The sequence below is a fragment of the Callithrix jacchus genome, chromosome 6 (assembly GCF_049354715.1).
Source record: "Callithrix jacchus isolate 240 chromosome 6, calJac240_pri, whole genome shotgun sequence".
Classification (NCBI taxonomy): domain Eukaryota; kingdom Metazoa; phylum Chordata; class Mammalia; order Primates; family Cebidae; genus Callithrix; species Callithrix jacchus.
In genome coordinates, this window is record NC_133507.1 from 157,195,131 (window position 1) to 157,215,057 (window position 19,927).

The following is a 19,927-nucleotide window of genomic DNA, read 5'->3' on the forward strand; positions in this document are numbered from 1 at the left end:
GCAAAAGAAGAACCAAAGGCTAATCACCTAAGGAAACAAATGGAAATCTGCTTGGTCAAGTGGAGAAAAGTAAAATGAGGGTGAGCATGTCCCAGGCATATGCTCGCGTTGTGAAATCAAGTGGGGTGTGCGTGAATGTGTGAATTACTAAGCATGTTTTCGGCTGAGACCGTCAGAGCAGTGGATCTGTTCGCCTGTCGTTCGTTTGACAAATATATAGCAGGCACTTTATCATGTGCAGTGGTGTCCCAGGGTACATTGGGAAGTGACCCAAGAGAAGGTGGGCACAGCGGTTGGACCTGAAATGCTGCCAGGAACTCGGCAGGCTACAGGGTGTGTGGGATCCACACAGAGGCAAGGGAACATGCAGCCTCGGAGGTATGCTGGGAGCGGTAAAAAGGGTGGCTACTGAAAGCGAGGCACCGAGGGAGGTAGGAGGGTTCCAGCCCGGTCAGGAAGAGTGGGAAAAAGGATTCTAAAAGGGGTTCCTAAGCCGGCAGAATGCTCCGATGGGTGTGGCCCAGAACTCAGCCCTCTCCTGTCCTCCCTGCACTCCTCTTGAAATGGGCCTGACCGTTCCTCTAGACTCAGAAGATACCCAAGCTCGTGTCCCTAGCCATGAAGGCTCTCATCGTCTCCTAGGGAGGAGAGGAATGTGATTGGAAAAGATCCCTCTTGAGTCAGCCGGGGTTATCGTCTGCTGTGTAGACAGATCAGGCCAGGCTTGGTTAATCGAGAGCAGAGTGGGCTCACTGCAGACAAGCTGCAATTCTCCCGGTTCCAGGAGTCCAGGAGCCCCGGGTAGAGCCATTGCTGAAATCTGCATCTTATTCTTTGGTTCCTTTCTCATTCGCTTGGCTGAATTTTTAGTCAAGTCACTTCTCATTGGCCTCAAGGCAACAATATGTCATTAACCTACTTTTAAATATGTCCTAGCATACAGAAGTCTAAAATTTTATGAAATCATTTAGCATTTTATTAATTTTTTAGTCTCCATGTTTGCAGCTGCAAATTTTCAATTTCAGGGGACTTTTTTAAAGATAGAAAGCATCATTGACTACCCCAGCCTCAAATTAGGAATAGGTAGGGCAGTATAAAAAGGTTTGTCCGTTTAAGACCAACCTGGGCAGCATAGAGAGACCTTATCTCTGCTAAAAAAAAAAAAAAAAAAAAAAAAAAAAAATTGTTTTAATTAGCTGGGCATGGTGGTGTGCATCTGTAGTCCCAGCTAGTCAAGAGGCACACATATTTGAGGATTTGTGAAATATATGTGCTGCTTCTCCAGCTGGAAAGAAAACTTTGTGATCTTTCGTGTTCTGAACACTAGAACGTCTGATTTTGTAATGTACATTCGTAAGCAATACAGGACTTTTTTCCCTCGTGACTTTATACCACTCAGGACAGGAAAATACCCACTTTGTATTTCTGTGGTTTGCTCAGTTCCACAACCTAGGAACCCAACAGTTTAAGAAACCTCAATCATGGTGTCTCCCTGGTGACTCTGTCAACTTTTGGAGTAAAATTGGTCAAATCTTTTTCATTCCCTCCCTCACTTTCTTTTGTAGATTTTATAAACACATGCGAAAAGTCAAAGATCTGAAGAACTTAAATTTTTTTTTCCTTTGGAGACAGAGTTTTGCTCTGTTGCCCAGGCTGGAGTCTAATGGAGATCCTTCTCGGCTCACTGCAACCTCCACCTCCCAGGTTCAAGTAATTCTCCTGCCTCAGCCTCCCGAGTAGCTGGGATTATAGATGTACACCTGTATGCCTGGCTGATTTTTGTATTTTTAGTAGAGATAGGGTTTCGTCATGTTGACTAGGCTGGTCTTAAATTCCTGACCTCAGTGATCCACCCGCCTTGGCCTCACAAAGTGCTGAGATTACAAGCATGAGTCACCGTGCCCGACCACTTAAAATTTGTTGAGGTGTCAAGAAGAAAGAAAGGCGTGGAAGAAGTGAGTGTTAGAGAAGAGTAGTCTCGAAAATGAACACGTTGTTATGAGATGGTTATAACATGGCTGGATCGCAAGACAGCCAGAGACGGATGACAGAGGCCTGGCTGGTTATGGCTAAGCAAGCCCACTGTGCAGTTTCTCCTTTAGGATTTGTATGTTGCTTTGCTGTTTCATACTAAACTTCGTTCAATGAACATATCTTACGTTAATCTTGGCTTTATTGTGTGACAGATAAGGTTATTAACAGAAAGTGATTTTAGTATTAATTATACAGTGATACTAAAAATTTTATATCACACAGAGCAGATGGTTATTTTAAATGACTTAAAATTTTACTCTTATATGAGGAGAAACATTTTAAACGTATTTCGTTATAAATGCTATTTTAATTGCTATATTATTTCTGCAGAGGGACTTTTTAAATCTTACTACGTTTGCAGAGAAATGTTTCTATGTATATTTCAGAGCCTCTTAAATCATGTACTTATTTACAGGAAAACAATTATAATTACAATGAGAAAACAGAAGGGGGAGTTAAAATTATTGAAAAATACATCACGCCATTCTCACACATGAAAACAGCTGTTGACCCCCCTCTTTGTTTTATAACAAGCCTGGCATTAATGCAGAAAGTGAAATAAGCATCTCCACTCCCCAAAGTGCTACATCTGAAATCATCTGGCTGGCTGTTGCTTTCCTGAACATGCACATGATCAGGAAAGCCTGTGTCCAGGGGCACCGCTTCAGCGTCTCCTTGCAAGAACCTTTATGGGGGTGGTACAAGGGGAATTGGAGTCCAGGGGCACGTCAGGCCCTCGTCAATCAGAAGGCAGTGGCAGCAATAGTAAGACAGGCGGGTCAGGCCCCCAGATGAGATTTGTGAGGCTGCAGCATCCGTTCCGACCACACGCTGTGGAAAAATTATCATCCTACACCACCTTCTGAAGCAGTCAAGGTTTGGGTTATTACCTGGGCCAGCACCCGGCCTTTACACAGGTCTTTCTCCTGAAAGACGGTGGCAACATTGTCAACCAGAGGATTATTGATCAAATCATGCTAATCCAAGTTCCTGACAATTTTTTTTAAAAGAAATTATTTGTCCTCTTAAAGAACTTTTCTCTTTTCCTAAAATTGTATTATGTGAAGCTTTTCAGAAGCCTGGTTAATGCGCGCACTGGGGTAAAATCCTGCCGGTAAGTGGAGGCCGCAGTGCCTGGCTGGAGGGCAGCAGGATCGATGACGGCATCAGTTGCACATGTTTCAGCCTGTTTTTATAAGTCTGCCTTTTCCTTCTAGTAAATGGGTTAACTACCATTTCTCTTTGCTAATCTTATAATAATATGCTTGCACTTTCCCCTAATAAAAAAATTAAATTTTAGGAACATTTAAAATACAGTTAAGCTTTTTGGCTTCTGAAAAACTCAGTCCTACACAAAGCTGTTAATTTTGGGGTGCGTACCCTTATAGTTTGTGTGTGTGTTTGGTGATTTATTCCCCAAAGTGGATTAGATTATAATGGGTTTTCTTTACTATTTTTGTTTTGTTTTGTTTCTTGCGTGGTTTTTTTGTTGTTGTTGTTGAGACGGTCTCGTTCTGTCACCCAGGCTGGAATGCAGTGCTACAGTCTCAGCACTGCAACCTCCATCTCTCAGGTTCAAGTGATACTCCTGACCTCAGGTGATCCACCTGCCTTAGCCTCCCAAAGTGCTGGGATTACAGGTGTGAACCAGTGCGGCCGGCCAGGCTTGTTCCACTTAAACATATAATATGTCCATTCAGATTTTCCGTGTCATAGGATATTTTCATGTACTTAATGGCATTTAAAAGAAAATATGTGTAAATATGTTAAATTTCCACACTCTCTGGAAGCAATTCAGAAACTAGAAACAGTCTCTGTCCAGCAGCAGGGGACTGGTGACCCCCTCCAAGGGGAGGATGTGCGGCCATTTGAGTAGCAGAAGGCAAAGCGGGAGCTAGCACTTCATACGGCAGGCTCCGTTTTTCATGAACAGTAAAAAAAACAACCCCTCATTGCCCCCACTTTTCATTCCAGTGCTGCTTTTATGTAGTAACTTGGAAAGCTGGCCATTGAAATCACCAGGTGTCATTGTCCGAAGAACCAGCAGGAAAGCAGCACTGTGTGGCCCCACCCCTCTGCCAAGCCAGGCATATCCCTGTCACCCCAGTGCCTTTTCACCCGCTGTGCATGGTAACCCCTCCCCACCCTGGTGTCCACCCAGATATCACCTTCACCATGAGGCTTTTTCTGACCCCAGGTTCAACCTGCCCGAGTCCTTCTTCCCTGCCTTACTTCGCCATGCCACCAATCACCTTCTAACAACCTTTGTAATTTATTCCTTTCTGTTTTTTTAAATTATATATAGATACTTAATTTAGCTGGTTGAAATCTGATTCATTCTTTTCTGGTTATTTTTATTTCAATAGGTTTTGGGGGAACAGGTGATATTTGGTTACAGGGATAAGTTTCTTAGTGGTGATTTCTGAGATATTGGCACTCCCATTACCTGAGCAGTGTACCCTGTTCCCAATGTGTAGTCTTCTGTCCCTCACCCTCCCTAGTCTTCTGCCCCTCACCCTCCCACCCTTTCCCCGAGTCCTCGAAGTCCATTGCATCATTCTTCCTCCTTAGCTTCCGCTTATTGGTGGGAGCATACCATGTCTGGCTTTCCATTCCTGAGTTACTTCACTTAGAATAATGGTCTCCTCATCTGCCCAGGTTGCTGCAAATGCCATTATTTTGTTCCTTTTTATGGCTGAGTAGTATTCCATGGTATATATATATGTGTTTTATATATATATATATACATTACCTTTTCTTTACTCATTGATTGATGGGCATTTGGGCTGGTTCCATATTTTTGCAGTTGCAAATTGTGCCGCTGTAAACACGTGTGTGCAGGTGTCTTTTGTATAATGACTTACTCTGGGTAGATACCCAGTAGTGGGATTGCTAGATCAATTTTCTGATCTGTCGTCTCCCCCTTACCAGAATTTCAGCTTCTTAAAGAGAGGGACTGTCTTGTTTGCCTCTATTCTCAAAGCCTAGAACGGTGTCTCCACCAGTGGGGGCACAGCGAGCCTCTATTGAGTGAATTTTCCAAGTATTAGCTGGTAGAATGAGCGGCTGAATGTTATTGTTTGCCAGTGTCTAAGCCCTGGATTAAATGCATTACAGGCACTGTTTGTTAGTCTACGCTGAAGTTCTCTGAGATGGTACTATTATCCTCATTTTTAAATGGTTAAACCGAGTCCTAAATAATTTGAATAACTTGCACAAGCTTGTGCAGGTCGTGAAGATCTGGCGTGTGATGTACAGATGGAAGCCGGAGCATTGGACTAGGCCAGGCTCCCCGTGTGCCCACCTGCATGCATGTGTCAGCACCAAAGCCATGCAAATGAAGAGGGCAGGGCACTTGTGGGAAATTTTACCTGTTCTCCCTTGTTCCGTTTCGGCTTTTAGTAATGAGTACATACTTACCTAAAAACGTGCCGGGTTTGTTTCTTTGTCTTTGAGACGAGGTCTCCCTCTGTCACCCAGGCTGAAGTGCAGTAACGCAGTCTTGGGTCACTGCAGACTCTGCCTTCAGGACCCAAGAGATCCTCCCACCTCAGCCTCCTGAGAACCTGGGATCACAGGCAGGCGCCACCATGCCCAACAATTTTTTTGGATTTTGGGTAGAGATGGGTGAACTCCTGAGCTTGTTTCCCCCACCTCTGTCTCCCACAGTGCTGGCATTATAAGCATGAGCGACCGTGACTAAGTAACTTTATTTAAAACATTTTTGTTTTAAATAAAGTCATTTTAAATATGAATTTCATAATGAGAACACAAATTGAGAGGTGAACATTTGAGAATTTCCATGTGCGTTTTGGCAGTTGGGATGTTTTCTTTGAAACTTCTAAAGTGAGTGCAGTGAGTCTGTCTTTGTGTCACTAGAGAGCGGTCCCCACCTGGCGGTGATAGAGAAAGGCAGGGCACAGGCGGGTGTTTGAGACATGGAGGGGACAGCACAGCAGCCAGGCAGAGGCCATTGTCAGGGCACAGTCAGGACACTAGGATCCTGGCCCCCATCCTGCCACTGGCCACACAGTCGAGAAGATGACAGGTGTACAGGAAGACCCAATCCAATACAGAGCAACCAGGTATCAAATCATGGTGCCACTCTGCAGAGCCTGTCCCAGGTCCGGTGAGGCAGACAGCACTCCAGTGTTATCTGGAGTTGTTTACAGACACAGTGTCCACAGCAGGATGAGTCACAACTTACAGTTTAGTTAGATTCAGCAAATTCTAATTTTTAATAGTCAGTGAATATTTTTACCTGCCCAGATGGGGAGCAAGGCTCTGAATCCCATCTTGCCCCAGCCCCTTCTCCCTGGGTGAGGCAAGCACGGCATGAACAGATAGGTTTCTGGAAAGTGACCGATGTGCAGGCACATAGAGGCAGGCCCTTTCCTTCATATATGCGGGATGAGCTCCCTCAACCAAAAATCCAAAATCCGAAGGGCTCCAAGGAGCATTTCCTTTTAGTGTCATGTGGACACTCGAAAATTTTCAGATTTTGGAACATTTTGGATTTTTGGATTAGGGATACTCAACCTGTAATTTCCTGTATAATTTTTTTCCTGGAAACACCTATGAGGTTGGTAAGGAGTGCAGCCACACCACTTCAAAAGAGGGCGGTGGCCAGGGGTGCTGTTCCCAGGGAGCTGAAGAATACCGTGAAATGCCTAATGATGCTGCTTCTGCACTGCGTCTCCACATCACCATCTTACTCTTTCTTCACAACCGAGCAGATCTGCTCAAATCCCTGGGGCATCCACGGCTGCGCAGATTTGCCGCGTTGAGCCTGGTGAATTCTGGTTTTGTGCCTCTTTTGCATATTAAGCTTATGAGCACCATGCTCCTTTCACTAATATCGGTCAAAATCTTCCCATTTCCCACTTATCCTCATAAAGTAAAAGCAAAATACGAGTTGCTCCAGCTGCATAAACACCCCCGGAGCTGAGCGACCCCAGCCACGCTGCAAACTCCAGTACTGCCCACCATAGTACCAACGGCCACAGTCACAGCTCATGCAGAGTGGAACGTTCTGCCAGGAAAAATCGACTCCCTCTCCTAGGAAGAAGTACCCTGGATCTACACCTAGAAAACTAACCTGAATTTCGTGGAAGAAACTGCACCCGTTTCTTCCTTTTCTGTAGCCAGAGCTGGGAAGTCCAGGAAGACACTACAAATAGTGACGAAGCGACTCCCTGGAGCGCCGTGGGGGATGCTTGGACGCAGAGTGAGGTGTCGGCTGGGAAAAGCCAGTTGGGATGAGTGAAGGTCCGTGCTGGAGTTGGACAGCAGGGAAAACGGGCTGAGTGTGAAAGTCTAACCCAGGTTATGGCCCCCGTGAGCCTGGACAAAGTTGAAGTAAGAAACTGTCACCAGCTTCATGCCCAGAGTACCCCGGGAAAGTCTCTCCTGGTGGTGACTGTGGGTTTTCCAGCCCAGCAGAGGGACTTGGGCTGGTGAGCTACAGAATTCCAAAGAGCAGGAGCCGGCCAGACCTGGCCACAGCAGTGCCGTCGGACATCACGGGCTACAGAATTCCAAAGAGCAGGAGCCCGCCTGCCAGACCTGGCCACAGCAGTACCATTGGCCATCACAGGCTACAGAATTCCAAAGAGCAGGAGCCGGCCAGACCTGGCTACAGCAGTGCCACACATCACGGGCTACAGAATTCCCCAGAGCAGGAGCCCACCTGACCTGGCTACAGCAGTGCTGTCAGACGTCACGGGCTACAGAATTCCAAAGAGCAGGAGCCCGCCAGACCTGGCCACAACAGTGCCACACATCACAGGCTACAGAATTCCAAAGAGCAGGAGCCGGCCAGACCTGGCCACAGCAGTGCCGTCGGACATCACAGGCTACAGAATTCCAAGCAGGAGCCCGCCTGCCAGACCTGGCCACAGCAGTGCCATTGGACATCACGGGCTACAGAATTCCAAAGAGCAGGAGCCCGCCCGACCTGGCTACAGCAGTGCCACACATCATGGGCTACAGAATTCCCCAGAGCAGGAGCCCACCTGACCTGGCTACAGCAGTGCTGTCAGACATCACGGGCTACAGAATTCCAAAGAGCAGGAGCCCGCCAGACCTGGCCACAGCAGTGCCACACATCACAGGCTACAGAATTCCAAAGAGCAGGAGCCGGCCAGACCTGGCCACAGCAGTGCCGTCGGACATCACAGGCTACAGAATTCCAAGCAGGAGCCCGCCTGCCAGACCTGGCCACAGCAGTGCCATTGGACATCACGGGCTACAGAATTCCAAAGAGCAGGAGCCCGCCCGACCTGGCCACAACAGTGCCACACATCACAGGCTACAGAATTCCAATGAGCAGGAGCCCACCCAACCTGGCCACAACAGTGCCACACATCACAGGCTACAGAATTCCAATGAGCAGGAGCCCATCAGACCTGGCCACAGCAGTGCCGTCGGACATCACAGGCTACAGAAATCCAAAGAGCAGGAGCCCGCCAGACCTGGCCACAGCAGTGCCACACATCATGGGCTACAGAAATCCAAAGAGCAGGAGCCCGCCCGACCTGGCTACAGCAGTGCCATCGGACATCACGGGCTACAGAATTCCAAGCAGGAGCCCGCCTGCCAGACCTGGCCACAGCAGTGCCATTGGACATCACGGGCTACAGAATTCCAAAGAGCAGGAGCCCGCCCGACCTGGCTACAGCAGTGCCACACATCATGGGCTACAGAATTCCCCAGAGCAGGAGCCCACCTGACCTGGCTACAGCAGTGCTGTCAGACATCACGGGCTACAGAATTCCAAAGAGCAGGAGCCCGCCAGACCTGGCCACAGCAGTGCCACACATCACTGGCTACAGAATTCCAATGAGCAGGAGCCCACCCAACCTGGCCACAGCAGTGCCACACATCACAGGCTACAGAATTCCAATGAGCAGGAGCCCATCAGACCTGGCCACAGCAGTGCCGTCGGACATCACAGGCTACAGAATTCCAGTGAGCAGGAGCCCACCTGACCTGGCCACAGCAGTGTCGTCGGACATCGCGGGGTGTGTGGGCACGAGCAGAGGCCGGAGTGTGTGAAAGAGAAAGCTGCAGGAAATGGGGGAGGAGAAAAGAGATGTGCTCCAGAGGACCGGGGGCTGGCGGCGCTGGGGCGGAAGGGAAGGACCCTGATTCTGGCTGGGAGGTGGGTGGATAGTCACCACCAATTTTAACCTCACTGCAGGGGATAAAAGGCCGCTGTAGGGAAGAATGGCCATGGCTCTTCTCTTCTGAATAGCCAGCCGGCCAGGATTCGACTCTGCTGCACCCACCACTGACCCTTCCAGCAGCCACAGGGGGTCAGGGTTTTACTTAAAGAAAAAGAGAAAAATGTCAATTGTTACATTTTGGAGCACAATCTTACCTTTCAGTTTATTTTAAAGCAATTTTCCCTGAAGGTCAACCAGTGTCTGACTGAACTATATTAACGAAATTTTTACATGATAAAAAGAGATGCTTTATACTCACAGCAAATGTAACTCAGATCTCCAAACACTTCTTTTTTTTCTGCTAGGACAGAGCCCAAATTCCAAGACGCTAGTAGAAATAATATGATAAAACTTTACAAAGTCAATTCTTTTTAAAAAAAAAAGAATGTTCTAATGGTATCTAATAGTCATGGTGAATTATTCACGGCTTGTGCTGGAAGTAAATTTAATTCTGGTTTTTAAATATTATTAATTCTAGAGATTACACTCTGAATTATTTCTTGTTTTGTGGAAAATACAAAATAAGACACATTTGGCCACTGTGGTTAAACTATTTTAAAAGGCTGTACTTTAGAAGACAGTTCTGAAATGGAATGGCCTTTGATCTGCACTTACGGATGACGACGTTCGTGAGTGGAGGTCTTGGTGGAGATAGTTATTCCGAGTTTAATACTCGCTAGAAGTCCACAGCACGTTTGAATTATGTTTCGTGCTACAAAGTTTTCCGGCGTTTACCAGCCCAGGTGTGATTCTGGACAGCACTGGGTCATGATGAGGCAGAGTAGCATGGAACTGAAAATGTGCAGCAGGTTTTCAGACTCGCCCAAATTTGGTAATAATTTCAGTAGTCAAAATTATTAGATTTCCTCGTAACTTTGTTCTTCTCATTGTTTTTGGAGTGATTGCGGGTTGGTTTAAGATTGCAGTGACCACACATTAATAATTGCACTGAGAAGCAGGCATAAACAGAGGTTGTCCCGGGAAGGACAGAATGAATGTCACCCCGGCGACACCTGGTCACACCTGGACACACCTGGTCACACCTGGACACACCTGGTCACACCTGGTGAAGGTGGCTTGTGTAAGTACCCTTTGCTGCAGGCTTTGTTTCTCACCAGTTCATTCTCAAGAATCACTTATTGTCTGTCGGTGCAAGATAAACATTTCCTCCTGGATGGCCGGAGCCTTGCGCAGCAGATGGGTCACGCCATGCCAGTCTCCCGGTCCCTTCACACAGGCAGGTTTTTTTTTGGTCGTTGTTGTTGTTTTTTGGTTTTTTGTTTTTTGAGACGGAGTTTCGTTCTTGTTACCCAGGCTGGAGTGCAATGGAGGGATCTCGGCTCACCGCAACCTCCGCCTTCTGGGTTCAGGCAATTCTCCTGCCTCAGCCTCCTGAGTAGCTGGGATTACAGGCATGCGCCACCGTGCCCAGCTAATTTTTTGTATTTTCAGTAGAGACAGGGTTTCAACATGTTGACCAGGAGTGTCTCAATCTCTTGACCTCGTGATTCTCCTGCCTCAGCCTCCTGAGTAGCTGGGATTACAGGCTTGAGCCACCATGCCCGGCCCACACAGGCAGTTTTTACACCAGCCAAACTTAGAGCTTCATAAATGCAGGAAATTGTCAGATTCTTTTACAAGAGGGAGTCTCAGCTACAGCTTTTTGGTGGAAAGAAATGGTCCACCCTGATCTCATTTACCCTCTGGTTTGGGGAACCTCCTGTCATCCTGCCTGCTATGTATTTGTGTCCTGGTAAATTGTTTTTAAATGCATGTGTTTAATAGTGTGGTCAAAAACAAAAGGTCATAAATCTCACCTTATCATTAACACCACACCAGATTGATTCCAATATTCAGTGCACAGATGACCTCATGTTTCAGCTTCCTTATTCACAGGACTGTGCTGAGCAGAGCTCCCCTGCCTCTTGTCAGAGACATGAATGGGCGATAATATCTAGTCTTCAAGCAGAGGAACTTAGAAGTGAACCCCAGCCTCTGAATCTACATAAAATATGTAGCACAGTCATTAGTCATTTGCAGCAGGCTAGCAAAATTCTAAAATAGGAGAGAAAAATACTGTTTTCGGTGGCTGTCAAAGAAGTCATAACATACCTTTTTTAAAAAACTTTCGTTGGCCAAATCCTCAAATTTAAATGTGGGGACTTTTTTTCTATATTTTTATCAAAAATGTTTATATTGTTAAAAGGTTATGCAGGTACCAGACAGGTGCCCCCAGCAGCTCATGATGCAAATTTAGACAAATGTATTTTGGGTACCCCTGTGTCTATGAGTCAGTCTATAGCAGTATAGAATTAGGATTGGATTAAGTGTTAAGTTTTTGCACTGTAAATTTAAACTGTTTTTTTTTTTTTTAACTGGAAATATCATTACGTTTTGTTCAACAACTATTTTCCCAGGGCCTAAAACAGTGCCGCCCGCTGAGTGGCACTGGGTAGTTGTCGGTCAGATCTGTAAATATCCTGAGTTTACCGCACGCAGCCCTCGAGTGTGTTGTCAGGATCGTATTCCCTGTGGTGCTGAGCCTCACCATCCTGGTGGTCCTGAGCGGTTGCTGCTTCCCCTCCTTCAGCTCAGCCCCGGGGCTTTCTGTTCAGGGTCACTGTGGATAAATTAGCAGTGGAACCCAAGCCCTCAAAGCTTCCCTATGGGCTGGATGGCGCCAAGAGCCAGAGTATTGCTCGTGATCTCCAGCCTGTTGACTGGGGTGATTGTTAGAGCCAGGTGTGGCAGAAGGACCCGTAAAGCCTCCCTTTCAAGTGGCGGAGCCTTCTGTAGGAGGCACCCGACACCACGATGCTATCACTGTCCTCGCTGACATGCCACTCACCTCCAATAAAGGCTTGGGGGCTGCAAGGATTCCTTTTCATAATGAAACCTCCTGTCCGAAGCTTAGGAGAGAGTCATGAAATCACCCAGAACAAGGTTTTCAAATATTTTAGGTGTTTACAAACTATTTCCATGAGAACAGATAATGGGGAATGAATTTTGCAAATTAGCATTTGATTTAACCCCAAAAAAGTACCCTGATGTTTCCACAGTTGCCCTCAAATATAACAAAAGGTTACATGTTATAAAACCGTCAGATTTCGTGGGGAAAAAAAAAGGTGATGTGACGGCCAAGGAAAAAGCAGACAGACTTTCTCATTGTGTTAACCTTTCATCCTCCAGATGTTCACAATGCAAGGATGTTGGTATGGACTTCTCAGCCGGTGTTTAGTTGGTAGTCAGAACTCCTAAGCCTTAAACAGACCATTAGAAGTGCACTGCGTTTTTTTCCCTCCAGCGTTTCAGAGGCGTTGCTCAGACTTGTTTGTTGATTGTGCTGCGGTGTCTTACTTGACACCTCCTTGTCTGGATAGACTTGATTACTAAGCACCTGTTTTGTGCATGGTGCTTACTGACCACTGAGCATCCGTAAAGACATTTTTGTTTACACCTGTAATCCCAGTGCTTTGGGAGGCCAAAGCAGAAGGATCGCTCAGGCTGGGAGCTTGAGACCAGCCTGGGAAGTATAGTGAGACCCCGTCACGACAAAGAAATGAGCAGCCCGGTGGCTCACACCTGTAATCCCAGCACTTTGGGAGGCCGAGGCAGGTGGATCACAAGGTCAGGAGTTCGAGACCAGCCTGGCCAACATGGTGAAACCCCGTCTCTACTGAAAAATACAAAAATTAGCTGGGCATGGTGGTGCATGCCTGTTGTCCCAGCTGCTCGGGAAGCTGAGGCAGGAGAATCACTTGAACCCAGGAGGCGGTGGTTGCGGTGAGCTGAGATCACGCCACTGCACTCCAGCCTGGGCAACAGAGGGAGACTCCGTCTCAAAAAAAAAAAAAAAAAGAAATTAGCCGGGCATGGTGGAGCACATCTGTGGTCCCAGCTCCTTGGGAGGCTGAGGCAGAAGGATGGCTGAAGCCCAGGAGTTGAAGGCTACATTGAGCTGTGATCATTCCACTGAACTCCAGCCTGGGTGACAGTGAGAACTTGTCTGAAGAAGAAAATATACTTTTAAAAATCAAAGGGACACAGCCACAAAAAGGAGACATCCACAGAAGCAAATCATAGCACACTAAGAGACATGAAGGGGCGCAGTGTCCAGGGGAACTGGAAAGGCTGCCTCCTGTGCTACTGAAGGGTGGTCCTCAGCCCTCCCAGCGCTGCTCACTGCCTTGGTGGTTTGTGCAGCTCTCCTTGTGGCAGATCTAAAACTGTATTTCCCGAGATCCCCTCGCATTGTTCTCTTTCTCCTTACAGTGCTGCGTGTTCTTTGGTGGAAGTGACGTGCATCTTGTGTGTTGTGGTTCTGTGTTGAGGTCCTGCGTTTTAACTGTGTGAATGATGATTGTCTGGAAAAGTCGGGGGTGCTTCACAGCCGTGTTTGCACATTCTTTGGGAACACGGGGGGCTTCAGTGCGCCAGCAGCCTCCACACCCCGCCTCCACCTGCCACCCCATTGTGAGCCCTTCAGTTTGGTTTACTGCACTTGTCATCCGTCCTCGTGGTAGAGATACACACATATATATGCTTATGAACTCTCCCCTTGCTGGAACATAAGTTCTTTAGGGGAGGAGCTTGGTCAATTTACTCCTCTTATCACAGCTCCTAGAAGACAGCCTGACCTGGGAATGGGTCCGTCTGTCCCTCCATGTGTCTGTACATTGTCTAGCTCCCACCAAGCTCATGGCAGATGGGCCACATGGCACTGCCTCCTCTTGGTTTGGCGTGGAGGGTGGAGTCGTGTTAGTCTTTGGTTTAACTAGCACTTGGCCATCTTAGTAGACCAAGATGGAGGAGAGAACAAGATTAGGATGAGGCTGGTTGAGTTCAGGGGTTCAGGGGGGGCTCTTTTGTTCATTTCCTTTGTGAGATTGAGGTTAAAAGTGATTGAGGTTAAAAGACGTAACCTGCTCAGGGTCCAGTGGCCAGGTGGCTAGGCTGGGCTGGAGCTGCCTTTGGGTCTGTGGTTCCAGTTCATGGACCCCTGTGCTGTTTTCTCCCGGACCTCCATCTGCTTCCTTCTTATGCCCTGGGTGTGGGCTTTCCTGAGGAGCATGTGGGCAGGGTGCGAGGTGAAGTGTAAGGCATGTCGGCTCCAGCAGCACACGGCTTGGACATCCTTACGCAGCATTGGTGGGAGAAGCACAGAACTCGCTCTGTGTCCAGAGTCCCACAAATGCTCATGTTCATGAGCCTGTGTCTTGAAAACTGCCCTAAAGTAATCTAAGTACTGAACACACACAGAAGTACTGATTTATGGTCCAAAATTTGAAATCCATCTAAGCAGCAGGGAAATGACCAAGCAACCCAAAGCGTATTCTGCTCTTTATTATGCTAAAGAAGAAAAGAATCCTATTACTTATCTTTTTATGACATTTAACAGTCAGCCTACGGGACGATGTCTCACAACCAGATTGCCTCCTTTTTAAGTCCGGGCTTCTGCATGTCAGGTTTTCCCATAGCTGAGGACACCATCACACTTTTTCAAACCGCATGGTGTCAGTAGATAAGAGCAGGGATGTATTTCGAAGCAGCAGCCAGAGTTTGGTGTGTTGCTGTACCTTGAGCAGAGGGAAGTGGCCAGGCGCATTCAGGACCCTGGACAAAGCCCCTCGCTGTACTGGCCTAAGGAGCCTTCCTTACCCGCTCATACAGGACGCTTACCTGTGCAGTATTGGGTCATCCTGACTCCATGTGACTTTTCATAGAAACCACTAAGTTTCTAAAGAGAAGAAATGTATGTTATCAGAGGCCTCCTACGTCTAATTACCTTCCTGATTTAATTGAGTTTTCTGCAAGACGCACTCAGTCTCTCCCCAGCCTACTCAGCCTTACATGTGAAACAGAATCTCTTCACTTTAGCAGATCTGAGCACCCAACTTGAGAAATGGCTGTGACTGATTATGTAAAAAGAGAAGAGGCCAGGGAAAAGCGGGAATCTCTCAAAATGATTTCATTTCCACCTAACAGCACTGCGCATTGTGCCTTCCCATTTGTCGGAGATCACCGGATTAATTTAAACTTTGTGCTGCTTGCATCCAGCTAAAAATCAGCTAGAGAACAATTTGATTTCTGAGCCTTAACTATAAAATCCTGACATGCTTTCACAAGCATGCTCCTTTCTGGCACACTCCCCACGGCTTCCCCAGGCTTTCTGCCTCACCTGGCCACCCTGTATTCCTTCTGTCATCCCTTAAAGTCGGATGATGCTGTCCAGTGCCAGCTGGCCCTCCAGCATGAAGAAACACTGTTGTAGTGGACCAGAAAGAGATATCAGGAAACCGATGTGGGGCAAAGAAAGCAACGGGAACCAAACGGAGAAAGCAGAGGAGCGCGACCCGGGAGGCGAGGGCACAGAGAAGCTTGCGATGCCCAGAGCTGCTCCACCTGTGGGCAGGAGGATGCTGGGGATGCCCCTTCATTGTGGGGCCCCATGAGCAGCTCCAGACTGGGACCTCCCATGGGTCAGCTGTGTAGAGCCAAATCCTGGCAGGTGGTTGGAGGCCAGACAGCCCCGTCCATCCATTTTTTCCTCCAGACTCAGCTCATGGCTCAAGTCTCATGATGGCCGTTAGCTTCAGTTCCTGAGGGAACCCCTCCTGCCCCCTCTGACCCTTCCCTCATCTCACTAGACCGTCTAGTGAACTTTTTAAAATATTCCTTATTTAATTGCTTTGTAGCATTTAACGCAGTGACCTTTCCCTTTTTTTTTCTTATTTTTTAAAGAGCTTTATTCAGATAAAAATCACAAAACACACTTCCACCATTTATCGGGTACAATTCAGTAGTTTCTAGCATCTTCACAGATACATGCAACCATCACCACAGTCAATCTCAGAACATTTTATCGTCTCAAGAAAGAAACTCTGTACCCGAATTGCTGGTCAGAATATGTGCTTTTTTTTTTTTTTTTCTGTAAGGCCTTATAAACATAGTTCAGTAGTCAAGGTCCTCATCTAAATGAAGACCAAATCTCCTAAATTCCTACGGACTCGGCTTCATTTAGAGAGATCTCCGGGCATGATTGAAAATGGCCCGAGTAGGAAATTCTTCTCTCCTGTGTGTTCTCTTCGTTCTGGCTCCTCCTATTGTATTCCTTTCCTCCCCGTTTTTATAACTCAGTCTAACACTGTGTTGTCTTTTCCTTTTGCCAACATGTGTCATCTTCCTGGGCCCCCCGCCGTGCCCCCGCTGCCCCTCTGACATTGTGTACCTCTGTGTGAGCCGCAAAGGGAAAGGGACAATAATGCCAGTCTCTGAAACATCTTCAGAGATGGGGAATTCAAGTCAACCTCCTCCCGCTGAAAGCTCCCGTCAAAAGGACTGTGCGAAGGGGTGAGGTTTTGAACTTCACTTCACACTCACCTTTTAACAGAGACCCAGGATGTTGTGATTTCCTTGGATGGCAAAGGTGGCCTGTTCTTTATTTACCAGCCTACACATCTCTGTAAGCTTCAGAAAGAACAGAGCCCTTATTACAGATCCAAATTAGCTTTATATCGTGGCCGTGTATCAAAGGAAGTGTGTTTTAATTTACAAGTTCCTACCATGAATTCATCTGGAGTTTATAGGGACTTTAGCCCTCAGCTGATTTCCCTGCTTGCACCTACAAATGGGCCTGTCTTTGATAATTTTAAATTCTTTTAATACCAAACAAAAAAAGGATTTTTAGTAATGTACTGTACCTGACACTGCCAAATAGGTAAATTAAGGTATGGGTGGAAGCAAGAGGGGGCAGGGGGCCAGTACACCTGTGCTCAGCGTTTTCCTTCTCTGTTTTGTCTTTCTTTTCCTTTTTCTTCCATATAGATGTGTGCTTCTTATGAACACGTTTTAAAGCATTTTGTATCTTTAATCAAAATTCGGTTGTGTAGAAAATTCACAACCAACACTTCAGGAATCATTGCAGCTCCCCCAGAGTGAGTGTTGGCCCCTTCTAGCAAATTTCAGTGTCCCCCTCATCAAACTCAACCCCCTGAGGAAGAGGGGTAGGAGATGTTTCTCTGGAGGGCCCACCACTCCCTGAAATCCAAGCTCCAGGGTCAGGGACGATCTGACCTGGGAGGGGACTAGGCCCTGCTCACAGCAGCAGTAACAGCAGGGGGTCCTTGCAGCAGAGATCAAGTGCACCTATGCCCAGCACCTCCCCCGGCGGACACATTCAGAGACCCTTGGGAGCGGGGGAGGGGGGGACATGAGAATCACAAGCACGAAGCCTCATCTCTTGACTATCACCCGGGACATCAAAAACCTATCAGCGCACCTGGCGAGGACCCTCACCAAGGCGAGCTCCCTGCAACGGTTCATCAAAAATTACCCAGCTAATGATCGGCTGGGCAGATAATCGGAGGAGAGTTAATTGTAAGGTTCGATATGGCATCTTGTCAGCAGAGATAAGTTGTCACGTTTTCCACTTGAGCTGAAACTAAATGATTGTAAAATAAGTTATGAGTGTCCTTGGGCCTGTCTGCCGGAATGATAGCTAAGAATACATTCCTGGCCCATCAGTCTCAAGCAGGCTGCTTGATATTTATGCGGACGGAATGTTATTTTATTCCCCCTCTAGTCATGCTTGTCAGCCCTCCGAGTGAAAAGTGAAACTGCTTCTTTGACTCATACTTCACGTTCCGAAGCTCGGAGAGACTGCAGATTGTGATCATTATTGCTCGTATTATATATTTTTTTGGGGTGTGCATTGGACATTGATGCCCGATTGGGAAGAACTAATGGCTGACATTGAGTGTGCCGGATGGGGCCTGCCCATCCTGGCTCAGCGCCTCGCGGCACGGGACCCTTAGTCCTCCCGTCAAAGCCAGTTTCGATGCGGAGTAATGAGGCGCCCCCTTTTTTAATTTGGCGTGGCCTTTTCTCCTCACTCCTCCCCTGTCGTCCTTAACGCCGTCGACAGTAGTCGTCTGTCCCGGTGCCCAGTAATTGATACAAAATAAAATGCATTCTTTGTATGCAGCCAGGAGGGGCGGACAGCACTCCGTGGGCCGGCTGGAGCTCATTTACAGTGTCTCAGGCGGAGCTTTCGGGCCTCTTCAATTTGAGGAATACCTTGTCAGGCGAGAGGAGCAGTCGGGATGGAAAGGCACAGCATGGAAGCCGAGTGTGTTGTGATTGCTCATATTTTAAACCCGGGGAATGTTAAACAACTCCTCTTGAAAGGGAGCTATGGAGACCTAGAAGCCGGGAGATTCATATTCCAGTGGCAGAGCTCAGCGCCCAGTAGACAGGAACCCGGTCATTCTGCCCATGAGAACACCCAGCCCAGGTAAGGCCAGGGCCTGGTCTGCAGGCCGGTCTTCTCTGCTCAGTCCTCACTGGTCTTGAGCCCTGGCCCACGCTTCCTACCCAACTCCTGTCTCCTGCCACAGGGCCCCTCAATTCACACTATTTTGCCGCTGCTGTCGCCTTCTCAGCACCACGGTGGCTGCTCCCTCGTGCAACCAGTGCCCCTGCTGCCACAGCCAGCCCCTCCCACGGGCAGGCACCTGGAACTGGCCCCAGAGCTGCCTCCTGTCAGAGCTTTGCCGCTTTCCTTGCCGGCTGCCTGTCCATTCTGCCGAACCTGCTCCCAGCCCCGCCAGCCCAGAGCACGTGGGTTCCCTGAGGGCTTGAGTGCCTCCCTCTTGGCCCACCATAGACAGCCCACCTCTGAGAGGTCAGGTGCCACTGGTTATCTCCTTCCAGCAAGAAAATTGGAGGCAAATGTCCAGGGCCTGCCCCATGGAGTGTTGGAGCATGGCCATGGCAGGAGAAAGCAGTGGGCAGAGGTGTGCCCCACCCTGCCTGCAGTAGGTGGCCTGGAAAGTTCCTTACTGCCTCAACTCGGCACCTGCAAATTGGGGCAGGGAGGGTGCTCACAGGCCCACCTTGGAGGACCCTCGCCCTGTGAGCAGCCAGTTGGAGCGTGGTCTGATGCTTCCAGGATCTCCAGCGCTTCGCACACGTCACTTACTCAAGTAGCCTCCTTCTGAGGACAGTTGCGAAGAGCTCATGAATGCAAGCCTGTGTCCTCTTAAAAGCACTTGCTGCCCTCTCCCTGCAGTGGCCGGGACGAGGCTTGCAGAAGGCTCTTTCTTTCCAGCCCTCTCTTGGGCTTTCTCCTGGTGCGGTGACACCTCCATCTCCCTGTTTGTCCCATTCTCTGAGCCCTAATGGCCCAACTAGGAGTTCCAGAGTCACCATTCTGGTTTCTCTGGGGTGGCCGGGGGTGGCCAGGGTATGCTCGGCCCAGTGTGGGGGCTCTCTTCGTAGCTCACTTCTCCCTGCACCTGCGGGGCGCTGCCATCAGCGTGCTCGCTGCCGGAGATGCGATTCCCCTCTTCTTTGTTCAAGAGGCAAGGCCCAAGAAAAATTGTCTTTTATGGAAGGCATCAAGCAGGAAATTAGATCGGCATCATCTTCACTCCTTAGAAATCATCTCCATGGGGACAGGGGTATTGCCCTTTCTTCTCTGACAGAGGCGGGGGCTGTCCTGTGCATTACAGGACATCGTTCACAACCTCTGGCTTCTACCACCGGATGCCTGTAGCGCCACCACCACCCCCAGTTTGATACCCAGGAACGTCTCCAGCCATTGCCAGAGGTCCTGGGTGGGTTGGCTGTGGCGTCTCTCAGGGGAAGGCGGGTGGAGTTATTTCTGA

The 19,927-nt window shown here is 48.2% G+C and overlaps 1 protein-coding gene across 14 annotated transcripts in view; it reads left to right on the plus strand.

Moving 5' to 3' along the window:
• Positions 1-19,927, plus strand: part of AGAP1 (ArfGAP with GTPase domain, ankyrin repeat and PH domain 1) — a 639,539-nt gene that overhangs the window by 456,991 nt on the left and 162,621 nt on the right. The window lies entirely within an intron of this gene.